The 21,752-nt window shown below is 44.4% G+C and overlaps 1 protein-coding gene and 1 pseudogene across 1 annotated transcript in view; one reads left to right on the top strand and one right to left on the bottom strand.

Moving 5' to 3' along the window:
• Positions 1-10,182: 10,182 nt before the first annotated feature.
• Positions 10,183-20,300, bottom strand: LOC100444786 (small ribosomal subunit protein eS10-like; annotated as a pseudogene).
• ANXA2 (annexin A2) overlaps positions 18,424-21,752 on the top strand; it is a gene marked incomplete at its 5' end in the record, with an annotated part of 47,862 nt that continues 44,533 nt past the window's right edge. The window contains 1 exon segment of the mRNA NM_001133344.1: positions 18,424-18,467.

Genomic DNA, 21,752 nt, shown 5'->3' with positions numbered 1-21,752 from the left:
AAGGGTGTATGGGGTGAGTTCACCCTCTTCTGATCTACTGTCATGTGAGGATTCAACATTCATCCACTCTTGCCCTTCTGACTTCCACCATGTGAGGACACAGTAAGGCACATACGAGATGCAAGTGCCTGGATCTTGTACTTCCTGGGCTTCAGAACTGTGAGAATCACATTTCTGTTCTTTATAAATCACCCTGTCTGTGGTATTCAGCACAAAATAGACTAAGACACTCCTCTTCCCCTTTGTTAGGGCCAAGGGCCTGGACTTAGGTTACATATCAGGTTCATTAAGCAAATAAAGAAATACATTGTGAATAATGGGGGCCGGGCGTGGTGTCTCATTCCTGTAATCCCAGTACTTTGGGAGGCCGAGGCGGGTGGATCACCTGAGGTCAGGAGTTCGAGACCAGCCTGGCTAACCTTGTGAAACCCTGTCTCTACTAAAAATACAAAAATTAGCTGGGCATGGTGGCAGGCGCCTGTAATCCCAGCTACTCGGGAGTCTGAGGCAGGAGAATCACTTGAACCCAGGAGGTGGAGGTTGCGGTGAGCTGAGTTCAGCCATTGCACTCCAGCCTGGGCGACAGACTGAGAATCCTTGTCAAAAAAAAAAAAAAATACAGATAATGGGAAAGGGGAAGGCAAGAATAAACCCTGTGATATTCGATTGGAATTGGAAGTATCAGAGTGAACTCATGGTATTTAATATACACAGTGAGAGAGATGAAGAAACAGTTACAGCTGTGTGGGTACATATGCATACATTTTTTCTTTTCTTTTATTTTTGTTTTTATTTTTATTTTTTGAGACAGAATTTCACTCTTGTTGCCCAGCTGGAGTGCGATGGTGCAATCTAGGCTCACCACAACCTCCGCCTCCTGGGTTCAAGCGATTCTCCTGCCTCAGCCTCCTGAGTAGCTACAGGCATGTGCCACCATGCCCAGCTAATTTTGTTTGTTTTCCTTTTTTTTTTTTTTTAATATAGAGATGGGTTTTCTCTATATTGGTCAGGCTGGTCGTGAACACCCAACCTCAGGTGATCCGCCTGCCTTGGCCTCCCAAAGTGCTGAGATTACAGGCATAAGACACCTTGCCTGGCCCTTTTTTTTAAAAGACACAGTCTCATTTTGTCCCCCAGGCTGGAATGCAGTGGCACGATCTCAGTTTACCACAACCTACGCCTCCTGGGTTCAAGCAATTCCCCTGCCTCAGCCTCCCAAGCAGCTAGGATTACAGGCGCCTGCCACCACGCCTGGCTAATTTTTGTATTTTAGTAGAGATGGGGTTTCACCATGTTGGCTAGGCTGGTCTCAAACTCCTGACCTCAAGTGATCCACCCGCTTTGGCCTCCCAAAGTGCTGTGATTACAGGCATGAGCTACTGTGCCCGTCCCATATTTCCTTGTTCTGCTGAGAGGGTCTAGATGCAGTGACAATTTAGTAGCAATGGCACATGTGACATCCAGATCTTGGTTTCTATATCCCGTTCTTCACTAAAAGAAACCAGGGCTCCTTGAAGAAATTACTGATTGTAAGCCTGCGTCAGGGACAATGGAAGATGAATCTGGAACATCATGTTGCATCAGAAAGAAAGTGTTCACTGGGCGTGATGGCATGTGACTATGGTCCCAGCTACTTGGGAGGCTGAGGTGGGAGGATTCCTTGAGCCCAAGAGGTTAAGTCTGCAGTGAGCTATGATCACGCCACTACACTCTAGCCTGGACAACAGGGTGAGACCCTGCCTTTAAAAAAAAAAAAAAAAAAAAAAAACCAGCCTTATCAACATGGTGAAACCCCATCTCTACTAAAAATACAAAAATTAGCCAGGCATGGTGGCATGTACCTGTAATCTCTGCTACTCAGGAGGCTGAGGCAGGAGAATCGCTTGAACCCAGGAGTCGCAGGTTGCAGTGAGCCGGGATTATGCCACTGCACTCCAGCCTGGCAACAGAGCAAGACTCCATCTCAAAAAAAAAAAACACACACACAAAAAAAAACCTCTGAAAAATATTCTTTCTTGCCAAGCGTGGCTCATGACTGTAATCTCTCAACACTTTGGGAGGCCGAGGCAGGAGAGTCGCTTGAGCCCAGGAGTTTGAGGACAGTCAGGGCAACACAGTGAGACCCTGTCTCTACAAAAATAAAAAATTAGCTGGACATGGTGGCACACACCTGTAGTCTCAGCTATTGGGGAGGCTGAGGTGAGAGGATTGCTTGAGCCAGGGAGGTCAAGGCTGCAGTGAGCTGTGATCGTGCTACTGTACCCTAACCTGGGCAATAGAGCAAGGCCCTGTCTCAAAAAACAAACAAAACCATTCTATCTTTCAGCCAAAACTTGTCTCCACCTGAGTATGTAGTCTGTTCATCCTGGGGCAACAACAACAACAAAAAGCTTACATCTTCTCACAGGGAGAGACCTGTGCCCAATCACTGGTGTGCTGAAAATATGACCACTCTTTCCTACACCTCACCATCCATAGATAATGTTCTCCAACGCCAAGTAAACATGAGTCATACACAGATTTGCAAACTGGTTTTTCAGCAGACATCTGTCCAACTTAAGCCGCTGAAACTGAAAAAAAAAATTAAAGCTTTTTTGGTTTAACCTCTTAGATGGAACTCCAAATAAATAATGAGAGTATCATGTCTGGGAACAGTCTCACTGACGACATAATCCTTCATGAGACAACATTTACATTTGTCCCTGAAGTTTTCAACTGAAAGTCAGAAAGGGATCCAGAATAAATGATCAAGTGATTAAGATTCATCTGTTTAACTGAATGAGAGAGTTAACATTTCTATACAACTAAGAAATAGAATGTATTTTATGTCTGGTCTGTATCTTAGGGAATTGGTGTCTTATTTTTAACTAATATCTAGTCATGGGTTCCAACAATACCCAAACAACAGTTTACTGTTGTGAAAAATAAATAATTGAACACTTTTTGCAAGTATAATGTCTCCCCTCTGCCCCACCGAAAGTGATGCAAATTATAACTCCCAAGTGCCGCAATGGGCAGCTGGAAATAGTTTCTGTCCAGCACCAATCTGCAGTCTTGCAGAATTGTGCAATGAGTGTCTTCTGAGTTCGGAAAGGGAGGTGGGAGAGCGTGTGAAGTCACAGTGCAGCAGGCTTGCATATCCCTGTCTATGTGTGCATGTTGGGAGGCTAATAAAGTGGTAGGTCCGTTCCTAATTCGGTTTGGCTTTTTTGATATTACACTCTAGTGTCTGAAAACTTTTACTCTTAAGGAGCAGGACTCTAACTGACTAAGTGCCTAAGGCCTAAATGTCATTTTGCATACAAGGCTGTCAGCCAAGCCTTCTGCCTCCCAGGAGCACAGTGCTAGAGTTAATTCACATCCAGCAGTGAGGAAGTCTTCAGAATGTTAAGACTGTCAGCTGCAACTTTCAGAGGAAGAAAAGTATGAGAGGTTGAGTCTTAGAAGTGCCAGCTCAGGGTTGGAGTTTTTTGGAAGAAGCGGTTGGGGGAGGAAAGGGGAAAGAGTACTGAAACAGAGTCTCAGCTCTGCCATTTGCTAAGGCCCTATCTCTTCCCTCTTCAAGTCCTGGTATTTTCATCGGTCAAACCTGGATATTGGCCGGGCGCGGTGGCTCACGCGTGTAATCCCAGCACTTTGGGGGGCCGAGAAGGGTGGATCACGAGGTCAGAAGATCGAGACCATCCTGGCTAACACGGTGAAACCCTGTCTCTACTAAAAATACAAAAAAATTAGCCGGGCGTGGTGGCGGGCACCTGTAGTCCCAGCTGCTGGGGAGGCTGAGCAAGGAGAATGGCATGAACCCGGGAGGCGGAGCTTGCAGTGAGCAGAGATCGTGCCACTGCACTCCAGCTTGGGTGACAGAGCAAGACTCCATCTAAAAAATAAAAATAAAATAAAAAAACCTGGATATTAATGCCTTTCTAGCATATCCTACTGGCTGTAGTACTCATCTAATAAATAATGAACATAAAAGTTCTTTTAAAAATGCAAGCCACTGTATAAATGTGAAGTATTGTAGTGGCACATGGCTGTAATCTCAACTACTCAGGAGGCTGAGGCAGGAAAATCAGTTCAACCTGGGAGGCAGAGGTTGCAGTGAGCCAAGATCGCGCCACTGCCCTCCAGCCTGGGGGACAGAGTGAGACTCCATCTCAAAAAAAAAAAAAAGACTGTGGAAGTTATCTTGAGATGGGAAATAATCAAAGGCTTTTTAATAGGGGGGATGGGAGTTGGGATAGGCAACATGGTTAAACTTCTAGAATGGAAAGTATGACTACAATAGATAGGATAGATTGAGGGGGCAGGATGGAAACTAGGAAAGTCTGAGGACATGGAAGTCAGGAGGCCCTATTTTTCAATCTAAACCTAAGGCTGGCCAGGTACAATGGCTCGCACCTGTAATCTCAGCACTTTGGGACGCCGAGACAGGAGAATTGCTTGACCCTAGGAATTCGAGAACAGCCTAGACAACATGAAAATACCTCGTCTCTGAAAAAAATTTTAAAAAATTATCTGGGTATGTTGGCATGTGCCTGCCATCCTGGCTACTCAGGAGGCTGACGTGGGAGGATCACTTGAGCCCAGGATGTCTAGCCTGAGGTAAGCCATGACTGCACCACTGCACTCCAGTCGGGGTGACAGCGTGAGACCCTGTCTCCAAAAAACAAAAACAAAAATACCCCTAAGTTTACAGTGATCAGTCCTACTTGGCAAGCTGTTCACTCTTGTTTCTGTGTACTAAATATGCCTGCCATATGGTGAGAATGTAGCCAAGCCAAGGAGATGGAAGGTGCAGATTTTAAATCTACTGGAGTTGAACAAATAAGTAATAAGGGGGTAAGAACTACAGACCCTCACACACAGTGGGGCAGGTGCCTCTCCTTCTTCTAGGCTCCAAAGCTAAATGGGATAGGGATTCCTTTCAAAATTTTTCTTTGGAGAATTACATTTGAATTATATCATTTGGAAGTGAACCTTGAATGTGGAAAAAAGTTTGGTAACCTCCCAAGAAAGTCATTTTAAAAATAATGGTTAACCCTTTTTTTATTTGTTTTTGAGACGGAATCTCGCTGTCGCCCAGGCTGGAGTGTGGTGGCGCGATCTTGGCTCACTGCAAGCGCCGCCTCCCAGGTTCACGCCATTCTCCTGCCTCAGCCTCCCGAGTAGCTGGGACTACAGGCACCCGCCACCACGACCGGCTAATTTCTTTGTATTTTTTTGGTAGAGACGGGGTTTCACCATGTTAGCCAGGATGATCTCGATCTCCTGACCTCGTGATCCACCCGCCTAGCCCTCCCAAAGTGCTGGGATTACAGGCGTGAACCACCACGCCTGGCCAGATAACTCTTTAAATGCTACTTTTTACCTAGCTGGTCTTTCTCCTAACCTTTTAAAAGTCGAACCAGGTACAGTGGCTCTGGCTAGGAGTGTCTCACGCCTATAATCCCAACATGTTGGGAGACTGAGGCAGGACGATCACTTGAGCAAAGGTTCAAGACCAACCTGAGCAACAGGGAGACCCTGGCTTTACAAAAAAAAAATTTTTTTAATTATTCCTGAAGGATCATTTGAGCCCAGAAGTTTGGGACCAGTTTAGGCAACATAGTGAGGGTCCTATCGCTAATAAAAATTAGAATTAAAAAAAAAAAAGATGTTGGGCCAGGGTTGGTGGCTCACGCCTGTAATCTCAGCACTTTGGGAGGCCAAGGTGGGCAGATCACTTAAGGCCAGGAGTTCGAGACCAGCCTGTAGAGATGGTGAAACCCCATCTCTATAAAAAATACAAAAAATTAGCTGGGCATGGTGGCACGTGCCTGTAATCCCAGCTACTCAGGAGGCTGAGGCAGGAGAATTGCTTGAACCTGGGAGACAGAGGTTGCCCTGAGCTGAGATGGTGCCACTGCACTCCAGCCTGGGCGACAGAGTGCGACTCCATCTCAAAAAAAAAAAAAAAAAAAAAAAAAAAAGGCCAGGCTTGGTGGCTCACACCTGTAATCCCAGCACTTTGGGAGGCTGAGGTGGGCAGATCACCTGAGGTTGGGAGTTCGAGACCAGCTTGACCAACATGGAGAAACCCCATCTCTACTAAAAATACAAAATTAGCTGGGCGTGGTGGTGGGCTACTTAGGAGGCTGAGGCAGGAAAATCGCTTGAATCCAGGAAGCGGAGGTTGTGGTAAGCTGAGATCACGCCATTGTATTCCAGCCTGGGCAACAAGAGCAAAACTCTGTCTTAAAAAAAAAGATGCTGCAGCCTTGAAAGAGAAAATGGGACTTAAACAGTTAAACCCAGCGCAGTGGCTCACGCCTGTTATCGGAACACCTTGGGAGGCCGAGGCGGGTGGGTCACTTAAGGTTAGGAGTTTGAGAACAGCCATAGCCAACATGGTGAAACCTCATTTCTACTAAAAATACAAAAATTAGCCAGGCACGGTGGCGGGCACTTGTAATCCCAGCAACTCGGGAGGCTGAGGCAGGAGAATCGCTTGAACCAGGGAGGCGGAGTTTGCAGTGAGCTGAGATCACGCCACTGCACTCCAACCTGGGCAACAGAGCAAGACTCCATCTCAAAAAAAAAACCAAAAACACCAAACAAACAAACAAACAAAAAACAGTTAAAACAAAATGGTAATATGGAGACCTGTACTGTTAGCCCATGTGGGTCCCAGGCCATTCTCCCCTCCCTCTCTGCCATTCCTTTTCAGTTAGATATTAAGGATATAAGGGCTTCATTTTTTTTTAACAAAACAGGGCAGATAATTTTATAATATACATAATTTATCAGTAGACTAACAGAAGCAATGTTAACTATTCCAAGACATGATTTCTGTTTATGAAGGAAGAGTAACTGCAGCCCTAGGAGAGGGGTCAACATCTTTGAGGACTGGCTTGGGTGGGTGGCAGATCTCTCAGGTACAAACCTGCATCCACTGACTCTGTACCTTCTTAACTCTTTCATTGTCTGGGTTCATGTTTCAGCTTGTTCCAGGTATCCAGAATGCCCACAAGAATACCACAGGTTCTGGAAGAGGAAGGGGATGGCAGATCTTAGCCTGTTTCTGTGGAGACTTACATAGGGCTGATGTCATTCATTGGAAACCACATCACACTTAGCTATTCCCTTGCTCATGGGAATACTGGATTTTTAAACTCTTTTTTGCTGTATAAGTACATTATTCATGTTATCATTGAATATTCCATTTCAGTTCACTATATTTTTGAACATTTTTACCCTCACCAAATTATTACTTTTAAATAATATTACATGATTTTCAATATTTAGTATCTCAGGAAGTCTAAAAGCTTTATTGGACTGATAGATATCCACTTCAGCCCTCATATCAGAATGATTAAATATTTTTACAACCAGAAAATAAATCTTGCTGAGTTCACTGAACAATGTTATCAAATGAGGGCCTGATCAAATCAGTATCCTCTTCTGCTACTATCTTTTCCCCTCTTAATCACCAGCCCTGGTCCAGAATGACTGCTAGCTCTTCCTCAAAACTCCTCTCAAGTGACCAGAATTTGCCTTCAGCTTTGAGGGAAATACTGAAGCAGAGGGTTTCCAAAACTATCTTCACAATGGTGGCATTAATCAAATACATACCTTCTCTAATGACTAATTCTCTTCACCTGTTTTTATACTGGATCGTTTGTTAAAAATAAACAGTCACACCTCTCTACATTGCCACTTCCTGCTGATAGAGAATACATTGGTTTATGTTACATTTCCTCTTTCGTGGTTGTGCAATGGCTTCAACTAACTATGAGCAACTTTAATGCACTGGCCAAGATGGAATGGCTTACTTCCTTTCTCTAATGGTTAACTGTTCCTCGACAGAACTAGTCATTCTCTTATTGTATTCTCCTAGCACTTAGATTTCATATCTGATGCATTTGTCAAATTATCGTTACATATTAACTTCCACTAGTCCTTAAGGAGGAGTTTGATGTTTCTTCCTATTATGTATGTGCTGTGTAGCCCTGCCTGGCTTGGCATTTAGTGGATACTCAGTGTGTGTTAAATTGAATGACTCTTGGGGGTTCCTTGATTATTATAATCAGGTAGATACTGGCAGCTTTTTCAGATGGTCAAAACCAATTAGATTTCTTTTTATCTTTTTTTTTCTTAGAGACAGGGTCTTACCCTGTCACCCATGGGGGAGTGCGGTGGTGGGAATCATAGTTCACTGCAGCCTCAAACTCATAGGCTCAAGCTATCCTCCTGCTTCAGCCTCCTCAGTAGCTAGGACTACAGATGTGCACTGCCATACCCAACTAATTTTTTTTTTTTTTTTTGGTAACAATGGGATTTTGCCTTTTTGCCCAGGCTGGGCTCAAACTCCTGGCCTCAAGCAATTCTCCCACCTCGGCCTTCCAAAGTGTTGGGATTACAGGCGTGAGCCACCAAGTCCAGCCTGAAACTAGGTTTTTGTCTGTACGATGCATTCTTTTTTCTTTTTTTACTGATTTCGTAGAAAAATATTTATAAAACAATTGATAAACAGCGAAGTCCATGTAATTGATAATTACCAGAATAAGGAGTCCTCTTTAAAAATATGTCTGAGTTAGGAGTATTATGTTTGCTTTCTTCATTATTTTACAATTCTAACAGTTTTTCCTTAGATTCCTTCCTTTTAAGCTGCAACATAACCTGAATACTAAAAGGGTTCTTTACCCCCACCCTAGTTGCTTTAGCTGATGAATCATAGAAATCAGAGAAGGGGAAGACCAGTGAAGTCATCTGATTCATCTCCAAATCAGGGAGTGGAGCATTGGAATTTGGGGAAGACCAACCTCTCATTTTAAGAGAAAAGAGGTTTTTCTGGTTTTTGTTTGTTTGTTTTTCCAGCTTGAGCTGATTAGAGCAGCTTACCCATCTGTTTGCCTTTTGCTTCTAACACAATTCTGAGACCCACCCTATTAGAAAGCAATCAGGCCTTCTTACCAAAAACCCCGGGAAAACCAGATGCCAAAGTGTTAAGCAGTTGAACTAAAATTCTACTACCTGAGTAATAAAGTCAGTTTATGAATCTCTCAGTGATTGTTTTAACTGACTCTTACAGAATTTGAGACTGTTTTAGCAGGGTCTTACAAATGTAAGAGCTAGCAAGGAACTTACAGATGATCTGGGCCAAAATATTCTGTTCTCCAGATGCTAAGAAACTAAAATTTCTTTATGTATATATTTTTACATTAACTGGCTCAGAAGGTAAAAACTAAAATTTAGATGTGAAAAAATTGTCATTATGCTGTAGTCAGGAGTATAAACCTCTCCCTTCACTGCTCTCTGTATCACAATGTCACAGTATCCTCCCTCACAATGTTCTCTTCCACTGTCTTCTTCCTTTCCTCCTCCTTTTCCTTCCTATTCTTCTCTTTTTTGCATTGTTTGAAGAAATGGCAGAGATGATTTAGTATTCACACCAGCGATTCATTCCAACCTCACCCAATCTCCCAGCATCATGGTCACAGAGGCAATGGCTGCCACCCCAGCCCCAGCTGCAGCCTGTCCCCTCCCTCCTTGCGTCCCTCCTACTTGCATTTCTGTTCTTCCAGCCATAGAGCTTGGCTTCCCCCTCTGTTTAAATTCTGCTCTTGTATTTTAGACTTTTTAACAGATCGTAGTGCCCTTGGCGTCTCCCTTGGTATCTAGCTTAGCTGTACTCCAACTTCTCATGTTCTCCCAAAGCATCCCTGTACCAGCTCTGGCCTCTCAGTTTACAAAACTGGGTTCCATTCTGCTTGCTGCTTGCCAACACTCCTTGAAGAGTGGGGAGCAATATTTGCACTCTATTGCTAGTGATAACTTTAAGTGTGTCCTTAGTGCATATACCCATATTTAGTTACCTAAGTATGTTATCACAGGTTCACTTTATTAGAAACCTAAGTTCCTTTGCAACATATGGACATTTAACAGTTGCCTGTTATCATTATCTTAATGATATTCGACACAGATTTATTTTACTTTAAAGTGATATTTCTCAATTGCAGCTATATGTTTAAATAATCTAGGAGCTAAATACATGCTGGGGCCCCACAATCCAAAGAGTCTGAATGAAAGCAACAACTTTATATGCATGTATTCAGTTACACAGGGACACCCCTCCTAACTTGAACAAAAAAGGAATTCAGAGAAAGAAGGCCAATCATATTTGGTAAAAATGATCTATTGATCTACTTGTAAAAAGGTATAATTTTATTATTCAAAGTACTTCCATTTAGAAACCCTATTGGGCCTTTTCAGTGAACAGATAAATCTTGTCTCTGTTTAGCAATATAGATGTGCATGTATATGATTAATGTGCTTAAATTATTACATTTGCATATTAAGGATCAAGTTTTTGAGCTAAAACAGAATTTGATAATTTTTTAGCCAAAGACCCTTATTTTCCAGGTGAGGAACAGGACCAGAGAGCTTAAGTGACATGTACAAGTACACCCAATTTATATAGGAGCTAGGACCGGAGCCCATGCCTCCTGAGTTCTATGATGATTATCAGAGTATCCAGTAATAGAGTCCACTCCAACAACGTCAGGTATCTCAACATGGAGAGCATGTTATGAGCCCCACGCTGGGGTTACAAAGATGAACAAGGAGCTCCTAGTTTGATGGTGCAACCTGAAACATAAACAGTCATAGTAGCAAGAGATAAAAGATGTAATACAAACAATACAAAGGTTATATGAATAAAGAAATGTGCTCTACCCTTCCCGTAAACTTCATGCCAGAAGTTATCTTATTTATTATATTAATTTGCTTAGCAAGCTTTTTTTCTTCATGCATTGTATGAAATATATAAGCATTGGCTCTGCCTAAGTTGTATTCTCATAGATTACAACTAGAAGAAACAAAATCACATGAGATGTTACAATGTTGAGTGTTTTCTTTGTCAGCAGAGAGTGCTATGATGTCCATCTTTTCCTCTATAGATTTTTAAATTATTGTTTTCTTAAATATACATGAAAAATACCATCAAAAAGATTCAAGTTTTTCCCAAAGCCTAGCATGACCTGTCATAATCTTAAGTGTAAGAAGGCAGCCCTTCTTTTCACTGGCTATATGTCTTTTTTTCAACCCTTTTTAAAACTATAGAAGGTGTCTGTATTAACTGTTAACAAAAATCAAACAATGCAAACAAGCATATGTAGTAAAGGTGAACACTCTCCTAACAAATACTTTTCCCAAAGCTGACCAATATCACTTTGGTGTACATACTTCCATACGTTTACATACGTGCTTACATGAACCTACCTATGCAGACATATATGAATATACACATAAATGTGTGAATACACATAAATATTAACGTAAATAGAATAAATTTAGTCATATTATTCTGTTTGATTTTTTTTTTTTCTGGCTGTAAGTTTATTCAGTGCAAAATAATCCTCTCCAATTTTACTGAGGTGGCTGACCATGTCCACGACCAAATCTGCCTCTAAACTGGAATTTGGTTGCTGACCCAGTCCCAGCCTCGGCTTTCTTGTCAGCACGAGGGAGCACAGCATTCCATCTGTAGGTATCTCTGTCGGCTTCCCCTCTTGTGAGTCTTGCAGGTCACTCACCCTCCAGACCTTTACGCCGAGGCCCGCCAGTCTCTGGACAGCTGTGGCATAGGGGTGGCAGGCATAATCTCTGGGGGCAGATGAAGGTAATCATGGAGATGGTGGATACCCTCATTGATAAGGTACCAGTAGAAACGTCTCCAGGCAAACTGTTTCTTCACGTAGCCTCGGGACTTGAGGGACTGCATGGCCTTCATGACATGAAGGTTGGGCACGTTCTTGTCTGCCAACTCCGGCTGCTTAGGCATGTGGACATCCTTCTTGGCCACCATGACTCCCTCCTTAAAAAGGAGTTCATAAATGGCAATCCGATTCTTCTTAGGCATCAACATTTCGGCGGCTGTAGGATCAGGGGCTGGGGCCGGAAAAAAAGGAGACTTTTTTTTTCTTTTTTGAGATGGAGTTTTTCGCTTGTTGCCCAGGCTGGAGTGCAGTGGCGCAATCTCGGCTCACCACAACCTCCGCCTCCTGGGTTCAAGCGATTCTCCTGCCTCAGTCTTCCAAGTAGTTAGGACAGTATTTTTCATAAAATAAAATATTTTGCGTGAATATGACAACACACAAAAACATAGCTGCATTTTAAATGTTTTTATCTTTATTAAGTGTCTATTGAATGTATTTTGGGTGTTTTGAATTTTTTAACTTTGAAGACTAATTCAATTTTTTAACTTTGAAGACTAATTCAAAGTTAAAAAAATTCAAAACACCCAACATACTTTCAATAGACACTTAATGAAGATAAAAACATTCAAAATGCAGCTATGTTTTTGTGTGTTTTCATGTTCACTCAAAATATTTTACTTCGTGAAAAATACTGTCCTATTTTGAATAGACTCTATGACTAAGAAATACATATTGTATTGCAGAATTAGGGTTTTTTTTTTTTCTATTGATAACAGACACTTAGCAGCTAAATATTTGTATTTTCTACAAAATTAGATGGAAAAATGCTGCTGGAAGAAACAATAGAGGCTGATAGGGTTTGAAATATTCATTCTCTGACATGCCAATGTACAAATGCAGTAAAATGTGCTGAGTTAAGAATAAGATGCTTACACCTCAGGAAGCATCCCAATATTCCAGTGGGTTAATGTAGGAATGATCTTGACAGAGTGGGCATCTGTAGCCAAATCAGTTTTCATAATGTTTTATATATCGTATTGTAACTTAGCATTCCAGCAAGACACAGTTTTGCACTTACATTCTGCTTGTTCTTTCACTTAGCACTATATTTTGGAAATCTGTCCATGTCAGAACATATTGATCTACTCCAGTCCTTTCAGCAGTTTCATTCCATTGAACGCATACTCTAAAATTAATTTAATTTAGCCTCATTGATGGCCATTTAGGGTGTTTCAATCTTAAAATGCTGATATAAATGTCCTTATACATATATTGTTATGGTCATGTAGAGCTCTCCAAGATAGCTTTCTTGAAGCAACATCACTGCATCAAAGGGCATGAGTATTTTAAATACTGATAGATACTGACAAATTGCCCTCCCACTGATAATGTCTGAGAATTCCCATTTTGCCCATTTTCACCACACTGAATACTATACATTTTAATTTTTGCCAGGTGAGTTTAAGTATGAACAAAGGCAAGGTAATGCGTTTATGGAGAAAAATCTGATAGTAACAGGTACTGGGTAAGATAATGTCAATGCAAAGAGGAAACAACCAAATGCCTGTCCCCAAGAAGCTCCTGCCTAGTTGCTGAGACCAACAAATTAAAAAATAACAATGCGACGTGACAACTGCAAGAGGAGAGGTATATTTTTAAAATGCCAAGAGAAGTAGCCAAATCTGCCTGAAGGCCTTGGGAAAGCCTTTGCTCTGCAGTAGAAAATAATATTTACTCTGAGGCTTGATGGATGAGGCAAAGTTCACCACTGAGGAAAGCAGGAAAGGGCATTCCAGCAGGAAAACAGGATGGAGGAAGGTACAGAGCATGAATGAGCCTGGCCTGTCCAGCGGTGGCACATGGAGTGGTGAAGAGTGAAGATGTGGGGGAATGAGGCTGCCCAGGTAGGTCAGAGCCCTGCTGGGGAGAGTTTCTGGAGAGGGGTCATATAATCAGAATTATGTCTCAGAAAGAGAATTCTGCCTGTCTCACAGAGAATGAACCGAGGCCAAAAATGTCTGTTACAGCTGAGAAAGAGACATTGAAGTCACTGCAGATTTTTCCCTGGAAATGCCTCCAAACAAAATAGACATTGTGGTTTGTCCATACCAAGAGTACTCTGTGTGGTTTGGGTCATGACACGTGAATTCAACAAGGATTTATTGAGGTCTTACTATGAGTTCAGCAAGGCCAGCTGCTGCAAAGACTAAAACACCCAATGAAATAACTATGGCTTTTTTCAGCACCTACAATATACCAGACATTCTTTATACATTTTTTAATCTTTTTTTTTTTTTTTTTTAGACGGAGTCTCACTCTGTTGCCCGGCTGAAATGCAGTGGCATAATCCTGGCTCACTGCAACCTCCGCCTCCCAGGTTCAAGCGATCTCCTCCCTCAGCCTCTTGAGTAGCTGAGATTACAGGCACGCGCTACCAAGCCCGGCTAATTTTTGGATTTTTAGTAGAGACGGGGTTTCACCACGTTGGCCAGGATGGTCTTGATCTCTTGACCTTGTGATCCACCCGCCTTGGCCTTTCGAAGTGCTGGGATTACAGATGTGAGCCACCACGCCCGGCAAAAATTTCTTTTTAAAGACTTCAAGAAAGATTTAATGTGGTACTTCGAAGACCATCTCAGGGCTTCTAAGAATCTTAAGTGCATTGTCCCACTGCAGCCTGACATGCAAAGTAGAGAGAGATCTATTTTAAAAAAAAAATGAATGTGAATCTTGGAACATGGAATTAAACCTCAGCAAGATTTACATAAATAAAGTTTTTGAGAAAATTGTATATAAATCTTGGAGCACGGTGTGAACCTTAATAAGATATAGAAAATCCACATGGTTTTTAAGATACTTGTATTAATGAAAGAACTGCCAGTTTAAACCAGAAAAAGTGCAAAATGAAAAGAGGTTTCTAGACCTTTCAGTTTCTCCTGGCATGAATGAAGCAGACTGAGAGAACTGTTCAGCTACAAATATGGGCCATTCTTTTTTTTTTTTTTTTTTTTCTTGAGACAGAGTCTCACTCTGTCACCCAGGCTGGAGTGCAGTGGCGCGATCTCGGCTCACTGCAACCACCACCTCCCGGGTTCACGCCATTCTCCTGCCTCAGCCTCTCGAGTAGCTGGGACTACAGGCGCCCGCCACCACGCCTGGCTTAATTTTTTGTATTTTTAGTAGAGACGGGGTTTCACCATGTTGGTCAGGCTGGTCACGATCTCCTGACCTCGTGACCCGCCCTCCTCAGCCTCCCAAAGTGCTGGGATTACAGGCGTGAGCCACCACGCCCGGCCTGGGCCATTCTTAAGAAAAGGAAATACATCTCAAAGGGAGGAGCCTAGATGTCAGAGGGCAAAACCAAAAACTTGAGTAGGGCAATGGATTAAAACAAGGATCAGCAAAGTACAGCCCATAGGGCAAATCCAGCCTATTGCTTGTTTTTGCACAGCCTGTGAGCCAAGAGGCCTGGCAGCTTCAGCTTTTGCTTCTAGAAGGCTGGCTGCCATGACTACCGTAGTGTAGCAAAAGAGAAGAAACTGGAGGATGTAAGACCAAGGAAGAGAAAGGCCCAGCCTGCTCTTTGTCATTCTAGCAATCCCAGCTCAGGCGCCAGACAAATGAATGAAGCTGCTTTCAATCTTCCAACCCCAACTAAACTGCCCAACCCAACATGCTGTGGAGGAGCACTAAGCTGTCCCCACTGGGTCCTGCTTAAATTGCAGAATCACAAGCAAGTAAATGGTTATGTTTAACCACTAAGTTTATGGGGATAGTTTATTATACTGCAAAAGTAACTGATATGATGGCCTTGGGTGCATTATTTAATCCCTGGACTGGGCAGGAGATTTTATTTGGACTCCAATTTCTTCATATATAAAAATCAAGAGCTGGGTATAGTAATTCGTGCCTGTAATCCCAGAACTTTGGGAGGCTAAGGTAGGCAGATCACTTGAGCCCAGAAGTTCGGGACCAGCCTGAGCAGCATAGCAAGACCTTGTCGTCTCTACAAATAATAGAAAAATTAGCCAGGCTTGGTGGCATGGGCCTGTGGTCCCAGCTACTCAAGAGGCTGAGAGGAGAGGATTTCTTGAGCCTCCGCAGTCAAGGCTGCAGTGAGCCCTAATCATGCCATGCATTCCAGCCTGGGTGACAGTGTGAGATCTCAACTAAAAGATATAAGAATAATAATAGTAAAAATCAAGGATAGGGCAATTTAATCTCTAGGGCCCCTCCCTGCTTTAACATTCTATTATTCAGTGAATAATTGTATTCTATCATTCTATCACATTTAGTAAGTGCCTATCATTGCTAGCTAGGCGCTAGTAGAGGTGTTGAGTGCAGCAGATGAAGTGTGAACAAAACAAAGTCAAGCACTTAGAGAACAATATGGACAACAGCAGACAATCTGAGAGCTAATGTAAACATTCTCCTCAACCGGGGGGAAAATAGTCTTCTGACTAATAAAAGATCTTTTATACTGGAAGAACTGGCCTCACATTCCTCAGAAATAGCAAACTATGACTTCTAATAGCTTCATTTTTATGGTAACATCAGTGCACATTTCTTTAGCATGATGCAAATCCTGGTGATTGTACAAATCTATGGAAGTTAGAATTTGTGGCATGCCCAAGATGAGCACAAAATTCTTTTGGACATTTGATGGCTTTTATATATTCCATATGATTTGAATTAAATTTTATCTTCTGTAAAGGACCTATCACAGCACAATTAGGACTAAGAGACTGTGGAACCTACCTTGAGATACACAGAAGGGAGGCTGAATCGTGCCCAATATTACTGTCTGCCTGTGTTCCCCTAACCTTCCAAAATGTTCACACCAAGTAGGCAGATAAACATTGTTTCTGACTTTGAAGCTCTCAGGCTAAGTTGAAGAGCTATAAATGTAAATCAGCAATTGTACCCAAAGTGTTGCTTTATTTTCTATTTGACCCTGTGGTAGGGCCCATCGTGTATAATTCCTCGTGAAAGCATCGTGTATAATTCGTCGTGAAAGCGCTGGGTAACAGAAAGCTTTGGGCGGGTTAAGAGACCCCAGTTGTGGCCGACTTTGCCCGTCCCACTCTACGCGAGTGAGCAGAGCACTGAATGTCTGTTGGCCTTGCTATCATTCTCTGATTCCCAGGAGTGAATTGACGCTCAACTGAAAAGTAAAAATGGATGTTAAGATAAATGGGAGATTAAAACACAGAATCATCGAAACCAGGAAAAAGAGCTGCAGGAAGTAGTGTGCAAGGAGGGGGTTTAAAAGACGCAGCGAGAGGTCCTCGGGATTCTCAGCATCGCTTTCCTGTTAGTTTGAGGTTCGAATACAGTATTTGCGTCGTCTCACATACAACAAATAGGTGTTTGCCTGCACGTTGCCAACGTGACTCTTGGAAGAAAAGTGAGAAGCAGCAAAACCGATCAAGGGAGTTGGCTAAATGGCTGCAAGAAACACACACACACACACACACACACACACACACACACACACGGAAGAAAAGCGAGAAACAGCAAAACCCAGCAAGAGAGTTGGCTAAACGGCTGCAAGAAACACACATACACACACACACACTTGGAAGAAAAGCGAGAAACAGCAAAACCGAGCAAGGGAGTTGCCTAAACGGCTGCAAAAAACTTTCCCTCTCTCTCTCTCTCTCTCTCTCTCTCTCTCTCTCTCGGAAGAAAAGCGAGTAACAGCAAAATCGAGTAAGGGAGTTGGCTAAACGGCTGCACGAAACACACACACACACACACACACACCTGCAGTCATGACAGAAGGACGAAAGGAAAGTTCTTTGTTGAAACTCCGGGTTCAAAGCTCTGCTGCAAGAAACACACACACACACACACACACACACACACACACACACACCCCAGGAGTCATGAAAGAAGGACGAGAGGAAAGTTCTTTGTTGAAACTCTGGGTTCAAAGCTATGGGCCCCACCCCGCTCAGGACTGCCTGCCACGAGGCCGCGTAGAGATGCCCCAGGCGCGGAGAGAAGCGGAGCACAGCCGTGCTAGGGACAGGGGCGCCTCCCTGGGCGGGACTGAGGTGGGATCCTGGCTCCCGGCTTTGGCCTCCCAGCCCAGGCTCGGGGCTTCCCGGCGCTCGAAGGCCGGGGCGGGCCAGGCTTTGCAGCACAGGGCGAATCTCCCTCCCTCCCCTCGCGCCCCCCGGGGAACTGGTAGCCAGAGGTTAAGCTGACATGTTTGCAGACGGTAATGGGGCGCTGGATGCCAACAGCCCCAGCTCAGGGGAGTCCAGATTTATCTTTCTTGGAACAATTCTTTCCTCCACTGCATTAACGCCAAAAAAAAAAAAAAAAAAAAAAAAAAAAAAAAGCCACTTAACCAAGCCCAGAGTCTACTACTAAAGTCTTGTTAATTTATTAACCCAAGCCGAGGCTGAGAGCTCGACGTGGCACTTAAGAAGTAAAATGAGGAAAAGGGGAAGAAACGGGGTCCCTGTGGGCCTCGGGGCAGCCTCGGCCGGGCTTTCTCGGAGGGCAGGGACAGGGGCGCGGGGGCCGCTCCCGCGTGGCGCGGCTTGCGAGCCTTCCAGGGCGCGGTCCCTGACGGCCGGCGGGCCGGGGTGAGTCACCCCTGACTCGGGGTGGGAGCGGGCCGTGTAAGGGGGAGGCGGGGCGGGGCGGGGCGGGCCTCGCCTCGCCGAGGGAGGATGTGGCGGGTATAAAAGCCCCACCCAGGCCAGCCGGCTCTGCTCAGCATTTGGGGACGCTCTCAGCTCTCGGCGCACGGCCCAGGTAAGCGGGACGCGCCCTACTCGCCAGCTATGGGCCGCCAGCTAGCGGGGTACGGAGACGCTGGGAAGAAGGGTACGCCCTGGCAGGGAGGCCCCGGCAACTGGCCCCGGAGGCCGTCGGGGGCAGGGGGTTGAAGGGAATGCCCGCACTGGAGAGTCTTTGGGGAGGGGGCTCAGGGACAAGGTGTTTGGGACAGGGGTGAGGGGCCGCCGGCGCTCGGGCCAGGAGGGTGCAGGGCATAGGTGGTGGGGGGTCGGGCTTCCCCAAGAAGTCCTCGCGGGAGCGGGGCGAGGCGGCGTGGGGAGGGGGGCGGAGGGAGGCCCCGCATTCCAGACGCGCCAGGCGCCGCCGAGGCAGGGCGTGGCCGCCCAGGGAGCCGCAGGTCCCCGGCGCAGCAGTAGCAAGTAGGCTTTCCACCGCCCTCTAGAAAGTGCCCCCCATCTGCTCTAAGTTACTGTACTCGAAACAAACGCGCGCTTGTTTGTGGAGTTGAACCGACCAGCAGGAGGGAAGTAGCGGGGGAAGATGAGAGGGGGGAGTGTGAGTAGGCACCCCCCAGCCCCCCATAAAAGAAGACATAAAAACGTCAGTTATTCCCCTTAGTCTAGGTTATCTTGTAGCATAGCAACTTCGCATTTCACTCTACCTGGAGAGTTTCCCGCTTGGTTGAACACATTGGCATCAGGAAGGTAGTGTCCCCCATGATTCTGTGGGGAGGGTTGTCCTGTTGCTCGCCATGATGTGACAGTGAGTCAGGAACTGAGGGTAGCGAGAAGGGCGTGGCCCCGGGGCCGCTCCCTTCTGGCCGTTCTGTGCAGCTGGCCCCAGTGCTGGTGTGGAGGGCTTGGGTTCCATCAGCCGGCTTTTGAGAAGAAGGAGGGGAACACAGATAAGTTTCCTTATCTGGGAAAGTGGCTTAAGGATGCCTGTTCTTACCACCACCCAGAGTTATTGGAGATTTCAGAAAACACAGTCATTAGGTAATAAAAGTGTAAAGTACACAAAAAACAGTGCTGTGCAAATGCAAAGTGTCATTTTTGTAGTAAGATTGCCGTTTTAAAGCTGTGGGTGTTCTGAGTGCGTGTGTAAAAGAGTAGTGGCCTCATGGGTGCACACTGGGCCATTTCATTACCAAGAACCTTAAGCTGTTGGTGTGCAAAGGCCTGGGCCCCAGATTGTACTGATGGATTCTGTTCACACGTGTGTGCTACTGTGCCTGTCTGGAACTTGGTGACTTGGAATGCAGAATGCACTTTCCCACTGAAACAGTGTTGCAAAAGGTGCTGACATTCCCAGGCTAGCCCTGAAAGACCTATATAACATGCACTGCCTAATTATGGGGTTGGTGGTGGGGAGGTGGAGGGTAGTGAGGGGCAATGTGTGTGTAGGAAGACTAAATCACTGAAATATTTTTCTGGAACTTTTTTTAGCTTTAAGGTTGACACTGAGTAAATTTGGAAAATTATGTCTTTGCCCCTGTTCCACTTTCTTTTTTCCACCTTCCACCTCCTTAGAGACGTTCTTCTGGCTCTTCCATGACGCATTACAACAGCCATCCAGGCCGGTCCAGTTACGCTGCATTCCTTCCTCCTTCCCATTTCAGCGGACCCGCATCCAGCTAGAGACTAGCAGATTGAATCGATATTCATTAAGTTAGGAATGGTTGGTGGTCCTAAGAGCCTCAGCAACCCAGAGGAGTCCTGTTATTTAAAAAACAACGATGCTGGGCGTGGTCGTGGGCTTGTAGTCCCAGCTGCTCAAGCTAGTGGATCTCTTGAGTCCAAGGCCAATGTGAGCAACATAGCAAGACCCAGTCTCAAAAAATAAATACATAAAATAATAATTAAAAAAAACCTCGTTCACCTAAACAGATCTATAATTTATATAACGTAAAGCAGTAATATTCAGGCAATATTAAGGAAGATTTTTGGTAAGACTGGGGCAGCAGAGGTGCCCTTGATGGGCAAGGGCCAAGAGTGTTAACACAGTCCTGCTTAGTAATTTCTTCCCTTCTTCCAAGTCTGTCGATTATCTGAAGGTCAAGCGTTTCCCCAAAAGTGTCCCTTGCATCTGCAGTGGAAGGATGTGACATCTATGTGCATTTTTACAATTGGAGGTTTGTGATTTGGAGACTGTCTAGATTTTGTAATTTCCCGCAGTGCCAACTAGACTGCCTGTGGTAAATGCCCAGGAAATATTGCTGACTCACTGACTTTGATTAGGAGCTCAGTCTTGCACTGGAGTCTCAATATTTAACATCTTGTGTCTTTGAGCTATTAAACTATGGTATTGATTGACATTAGGCTTGCAGTCATGGCCGTTAGTTTCCTGGCTAATTTCTGATTTAAGTAGTTTTCCTGGCAAAGAAGATGTGCTTCTATAATTGCTATTGATTTTGAGGGCTGTAGGCTCTTCCTACACCATTGGGCCTAGAATCTGGCACTAATGCATTGTCTGGAGCCTTTGTTCTCACTCTTTGCTTGTGCAGAGCCTGGAGCCTGCGGAGACATTTTTCATTAAAGGAGAGCGGGATTGTCACAAAAGGAGTCTCAGGCTCTAGTGGACTGCTTTAAACAACCATTTATTCCACAAAATATTAATCACCTACTGTGTTCCACTTATGGTTATGGGCACTAGGGATACAGCAGTGAACAAAACAGACCCCCGCCAAAAAGAAAATCCCTGCTCTTTAGACCTTAAATCTGGCGGAGAGAGAAAGAAAAGAGACAAAATAAGTGAATTGTTGGATTTTAAACTTTATATTTTCCCAAATTAATACTAGTTTCTAAACTTGGCAGGGGTTCATTTCCCCTTTAATCCAGCTGTTCCACAGACCTAAACTTCATATTTTACCTACCTCGGGGAAGTTTTGCTTAAAGTTATGCTGTCTTAAGCTGCCTTCCAGATTCAGTTGTGAGAATTAAATAGAAATGGAATGTTCCTCTTTTTTTCACATGAGAATCCTCTTCACTTTCCCTGGTGCCACACCCTGTTCTAGTTGTAGGCCACACCAGAGGAAATTCCAGTCCTTTAAAAAAATTCTTTCCACCCATTCACTGCCTGGTATCTTTTTTCTTCTGCTGTTGCCAGAGGCAGTCCTCATCTACTTTCTCGAGGGACAGGTCAGCAGTAGGGGTCAGGAGATGCCCATATTTGTCCTTTTGGGTGGTTCCACTAGATTACTTCCAAATCTCCCTTCTAGGGTACACCCTGAAGCTTTTTTTTTTCTTTTTTTTTCTTTTGAGATGGAGCCTGGCTCTGTCACCCAGCCTGGAGTGTAGTCGC

The sequence above is a fragment of the Pongo abelii genome, chromosome 16 (genome assembly GCF_028885655.2).
Source record: "Pongo abelii isolate AG06213 chromosome 16, NHGRI_mPonAbe1-v2.0_pri, whole genome shotgun sequence".
In the NCBI taxonomy this organism is placed as follows: domain Eukaryota; kingdom Metazoa; phylum Chordata; class Mammalia; order Primates; family Hominidae; genus Pongo; species Pongo abelii.
This window is presented reverse-complemented; position numbering and strand designations above follow the sequence as displayed.